The following is a 6,000-nucleotide window of genomic DNA, read 5'->3' on the forward strand; positions in this document are numbered from 1 at the left end:
TTCACCTCCACGAATTGCAATTTTTTTATAAAAAAAAATCTAAACACAAATAGTTTTGCAACAGTTGCTTGCTCAACAGGCGTGAGGCTTGTGTTGAAATAATGCAGCTAGATTCAAAGTTAGCAGTGTTCTTCTTAGCTTAATGCAAGGCATAGATAGCATGTTAAAGTGGGCTGAATGCAGTGAAAGGCATATTTCTGACTGAAAACAGTTATATCATCTATCTATCTATCATCTATCTATCTATCATCTATCTATCTATCTATCTATCTATCTATCTATCATCTATCTATCTATCTATCTATCTATCTATCTATCTATCATCTATCTATCTATCTATCTATCTATCTATCTATCTATCTATCTATATCATCTACCTACCTACCTACCATGAATGATAGACCTATGCAAAGCAAGGTTTCTTTCTGTGTAGGTGGACATATTTTGGAGGCCTTCTGCTCTTAATTGTCCTGCCTGGGATCAATGATAAGCTCCACAAGTTTCCAGTCTCCAGGGAAACTGTCAATCACTTACAAAGCCTTCAGGTAAAAAATAAAAAGGTCTGCATACATTTCCAATAGAAGCCATTGACATCACATGGAAAGCCATTACTAAACCTGTAGGCCAGACTCTCTGCTTTAAAACCAACAAGTTAAGGAATATGCAGAACCCTGAATCTGGAATTCCAGTATCCATTGAAGCTATGACCTAGAAAGAATTTTAATGGGAGCCCTCTTGAGGCATTCCGTAAATGAAGGAAGACGACATGGGGGCAGCCCTGTGGGGATAATTTTGCTAGCTTTGCCCTTGCCCCTCTGCAAGTTGGAGGGCGAGGCTATTCTATATTCATGCAGGGTCCCTCTGCAGAACCCTGGAAAATCATACCAAGTCTGACCATACTGCGGGAGGCAGTGGAAGACAGGAGTGCCAGGTGTGCTCTGGTCCATGGGGTCACGAAGAGTCAGACACGACTAAACGACTAAACAACAAGTTGGTCTGGGTTGCCCTGGGCATGAGAAAAAATGGTTGTTGTTGTTAACTGCACCGTCATGATCTCTTCACTGCCTCACCCCTCACTCCCAGTGAGCCACAGTAACCCACCTGCTGGGAAGCTAGATTACTAGCTCCTTCCCACCCTACAAGTAGCTTCTGTGTACAATCCCAACCCAGTTGCTTCATTGCAGTGTTTTGGTAAACTCATGTGCCCGTTCATAATCAAGAGGAAGCTTTCTTAAGAAGATGCAAATGAACTGTAAAGGAACTGAAAGTGGTGTCAAACTGCGCAGGTGCCAATTTGAGAACAAATTGCAGAAATTCTCCAGGCTCAGCAGGGATGGGACTCGGAGAAGATCAAGCCAGTGGAACCACAGAGGAATAGAGTGGAGAAATTATTATTATCATCCCTAAGGCCCCCTACCCCATCACACTGTTCTAGACTTCCTTGTCGGCTTCGGCATTACCAGACCACGTACTTCTAAGCTACAGTTGACCTCATTTGATCCCGCAGCATAGCTTTGTCATTCCAGTATTTGATCAAGCCAAAAGGAGGGGAAAGACAGACAAACAAAACTGGATTGTTCAGTTACATCTCCAGAATCTGAAATTTATTTCCCTTGCAGCATACTTTCCACATCAATATATCTGGATCACTTTTTAATGTGATTGACAGCTGCGTTGGAAAGTTCGGCGCAAATGTTATACAGCATTCCTATCAGTGTCAGTTTGAGAATGGCGAGAGGGAGTATAAAAAAACTTTGTAACAGCTTACAGTCTCACAACTCTGTAGCACACTCTAAACATTTTATTTTATTTATCACATTTATATCCCAAATGTCCTCCAAGGAACCCGAGGTGGCATACATGGTTCTATCTTATCCTTGCAACAATCCTGTGAGTTAGGTTAGGTTGAGAGACATTGAGTGGCTCCAGGTCACCCAATGAGTTTCATGGCTGAGCAGGGATCTGAACCCTGGTCTCAGAGGTCCTAGTCTAACACAGAAATCACCACACCGCTCTGTCCCACCCCCTTTAAAAAATCTGGCTTTGCCATCCCTTTAGGAAGCAACGATCAATTGGGATAAATTTAGTTTGGTTCATAACTTGACCTAAGCCTACCCAATTCACCTTTCCCCAAACAATGCATAAACCAAAATTCACATATCCTTAGAAATTCAACAAAGGTCCGTATAGTTAAAACCATGGTTTTCCCAGTAGTGATGTATGGAAGTGAGAGCTGGACCATCAAGAAGGCTGATCGCCGAACAATTGATGCTTTTGAATTATGGTGCTGGAGGAGACTCTTGAGAATCCCATGGACTGCAAGAAGATCAAACCTCTCCATTCTGAAGGAAATCAGCCCTGAGTGCTCACTGGAAGGACAGATTGTGAAACTGAGGCTCCAGTACTTTGGCCACCTCATGAGAAGAGAAGACTCCCTGGAAAAGACCCTGATGTTGGGAAAGATGGAGGGCACAAGGAGAAGGGAACGACAGAGGACGAGATGGTTGGACAGTGTTCTCGAAGCTACAAACATGAGTCTGGCCAAACTGCGGGAGGCAGTGGAAGACAGGAGTGCCTGGCGTGCTCTGGTCCATGGGGTCACGAAGAGTCGGACACGACTAAACAAAGAAATTCACACTTCTCTGAATTGTGTGGTACAGTTTTTCAACTGAATAATGTGTACAATAATGCTTATATTAAGCAAACTGCATATAAGTATAGATAACAAAAAATGACATGTACACTTGCAAAAATGCATATATTAAGTGAAATTGCATACAAAATTTGTGTACTGTATATCAGAAGAAATGCACACTAAAATGCAGATGAATTTAAATCAGAACTTTTTTAAAAATTGCAAAGCAGAAATGTGCCAAACTGGATTTAAGATTGGAAAAATTAGAAGCTGAAAAAAACTGAAAATGTCAGATTTATCCATTTCTAGTTGCAGGTTCTAGGAGTCTATTTGAAGTGAAAGTCAATGTTCTCTTACATGATGGAGGTTCAGTTGACATCCTTTGCCACTGACGCACAGCTCTGTGCTACCAGGGCTGTGTCCTCTAATCCAAGTCCCACTCGCCTCATACCCAGTCATTTTTTGTAGCCAGTGGAGGCTGGCCCACTAGGGTGAACTGGGCACTGCCCCACCAACCTCTGTCTGCACTCAACCAGATCCCAGTTCCCTGTCTCCTCCTGGATTAGCTGTAAGTATGGTGGCACTGCTTGTGAACTTAGTCTTAGTGTTGCCCTTGTAGAACTTAGCAGGGAGGACAATGCTAGAATTAGTTGACTCTGCCTGACATTGGCTCTGGCGCCACCTGCTGTTGAGCTCCTTGCCTCCCACCCTACCAGTCCTGATGAGCACCAGGCACCATTGATTGTAGCCAAAAGTCACAGTGGCCCTTTAAAAGCCAGACACAGCACTAGAAATGAATCCAAGCTAAACAAAATGAACCAGCAAGCTTCACAGTGGGTACAGTTCTGAAGCCAGCATCCCACCCACCTTCAGCCAGTGGTTTCCCACATACAGTTCCCAACATTTAAAGCCACCAGTCATCCTCACTTTAAGTCATCCTTGCACTGAAGTTTGAATATTTATCTCTCAGTGCCATTAGATGGATAATTATTTCTGGCACCCTTTTCTCATCTTGCAAAGCTGGCGGGTGAGTTGCAGAAAGGCTCGTGGCAGGAGAAAACTCCACCACCTTTCATTACCATGTGAGAAACCAGATAATGCCAGAGGCAAAACACTTAGTGGCAATTGGCGGGTCAGGCTGGCGCCAACACGGCTCATCTTGGGATGGCCCTGAAGTTTTAAATGCCTCAAAAGTTACAATAGTAAAATGTGTGGGTTTATTACACTGAGTAACCTTTAAAACTTGTCTCATTAAGCTTCATCTTCTCACCCTTCGGGCTCTCTGTGCTTCTGAAGATGAGGTTGGGGAGCTCAAAGGGAAGTGGGGAAATGGTTGGAAATGTCACCATTTTACCATCTTATCACAACATCATCACTACTGATAATTTCTTAAGACTGTAGTCCTATTTAGGCATTCTGCTTGTGTCTAAATCCTGCACGGAAACAAACAAGCAGGGATAAGCATGTTAAGCTCTGCCACCCACTCCTATATTACTATCCCCTATGCAATTTAGAGGGATGTGGGTGGCGCTGTGGGTTAAACCACACAGCCTAGGACTTGCCAATCAGAAGGTCGGCGGTTCGAATCCCCACAACGGGGTGAGGTCCCATTGCTTGGTCCCTGCTCCTGCCAACCTAGCAGTTCGAAAGCATGTCAAACTGCAAGTAGATAAATAGGTACCACTCCAGTGGGAAGGTAAACGGCATTTCTGTGTGCTGCTCTGGTTCACCAGAAGCGGCTTTGTCATGCTGGCCACATGACCTGGAAGCTGTAAACCGGCTCCCTCGGCCAACAAAGCGAGATGAGCACTGCAACCCCAGAATCCTGATCTCGCAGGGTTTGAAAATGTGCAGGGACCTATGTGAGTACGGCAACAGGCTCCTCCTTTCCGACTTTGCTCTCCATGAGTTGGAGTGCAATGCAGGTAGCAATGTATGAGGGAGGAGCTAGGGATACTGAAAAGTTCTTATCAGAACAGAAACAGGAGTGGAAATTGCAGGTATTTGCTTATGTATGCCATGTCTCGAACAGAAATCAATCCAGCGAATGCAATCAGTAGTAGTTGCTTTCAGTCCTCAAATGATGCATAATGACTCCCTCACCTATTTGCATTGCATTTCCTTTGCACTGAAATGAACGGGGTGGAATAACATAATTATAATGAAATGAAATGTGTAAAACTCCACTACAGATGACAGGAAGACAAATAGTGTATTTTTGTGTGTGTCAGAAGCTGAACTGCAGTGGAAGGGAAACGCCGCTCCAAGCGATGATCACAGGTCAGAAAAGAAATTTACGCCCTGTTGCAAGCCCAGGTGGAGCTTATAACACCGATTCCCATGTGAGCAGAATGGGGGGGGGTGCCCAAATGGGCTTGTAATAACAGCGGGTTAGGGCCAAATCACATGCGACTCAGGTTTTTGTTGTGGAGGTTGTGTGCAACTAAAAATCAGTCCTCCTGTCAGGGAAATATATCCTTACTCACCCAGTGTAAGATATTCCACTTTCTCCTTCTTCAGCAGAGTTTGTCTTTTCATCCAGTGAAGTAAACAGTTCAAGTATATATATGAAACAAAGCTTTAATAGTAGAAAAATACTGACTGAGAGAAACAGAAAATCTTGAGGCAAGTGACAGTTAGCCTCTTTTTAACTGACAACCTGAAGGGAGGGGCCAATTCTAGAGTACAGCAAAAAAGCTCTGCCCACTAGAGTCCAGCTATCAGCATTAGGCTTCAGTGCTTCTCCTGCAGTTTTGTCCTCAAGTGTAGGATTTACTTCACTCCCCACCACCACCACATGTTGCCAGCATGAGGGCACCGATCTGGATTGGAACCCTAGTATGGGGAGACCAGGGTATTTTTAACGTAGATGCAGATCAGGGCAAGGTCCCATTCATTTTTATGGGACAAACTGGACAATACAATTTGTAGATACAGGAAGATGAGCAATCTGGAGAGAGATCACAGAAAGGGCAAAGGATTAAATCCTCCTTATCCCCCCTTGGTATTAGGATCAATTTGTAATTTGTGTGTATGGGGGGTGGAGGGGAGGGAGAAAATATGCCCTTAAGTACAGAACTGTATGAGAACTATGGAGAGTCTGGCTTTCAATTACTGAGCAGAAAGTGTCTTATACCAAAGCTGTGTGAAGAAGCTCTCCTGTCCTGATCTGCTCAATTAATTTGAGGAGCAGGGCTAATGTTTAATTAGGGCTCTTAAAATGTATGGTGTGTATGTAACCCAGCACAGTAGTTGTGGCTAGAAACAATGGTCCATAGAAGGTATGGAGGGAAACCTACACATTACACACACATGTGTGTAACCAAGCTTGATGTTTCCTCTGCCCCCTTGTAACATTTAATTTG

The 6,000-nt window shown here is 43.9% G+C and overlaps 1 long non-coding RNA gene across 2 annotated transcripts in view; it reads right to left on the bottom strand.

Annotated features, from left to right (window-relative positions):
- Positions 1–5,265, bottom strand: part of LOC309519650 — a 33,867-nt gene extending 28,602 nt beyond the window's left edge. For both annotated transcript variants that reach the window (XR_014213933.1, XR_014213934.1), the window contains exon 1: positions 5,122–5,265. This is a non-coding gene — a long non-coding RNA (uncharacterized lncRNA). The remainder of the gene's footprint in view (positions 1–5,121) is intronic.
- Positions 5,266–6,000: the final 735 nt, after the last annotated feature.

The sequence above is a fragment of the Podarcis vaucheri genome (genome assembly GCF_965113315.1).
Source record: "Podarcis vaucheri genome assembly, chromosome: 15".
Taxonomy (NCBI): domain Eukaryota; kingdom Metazoa; phylum Chordata; class Lepidosauria; order Squamata; family Lacertidae; genus Podarcis; species Podarcis vaucheri.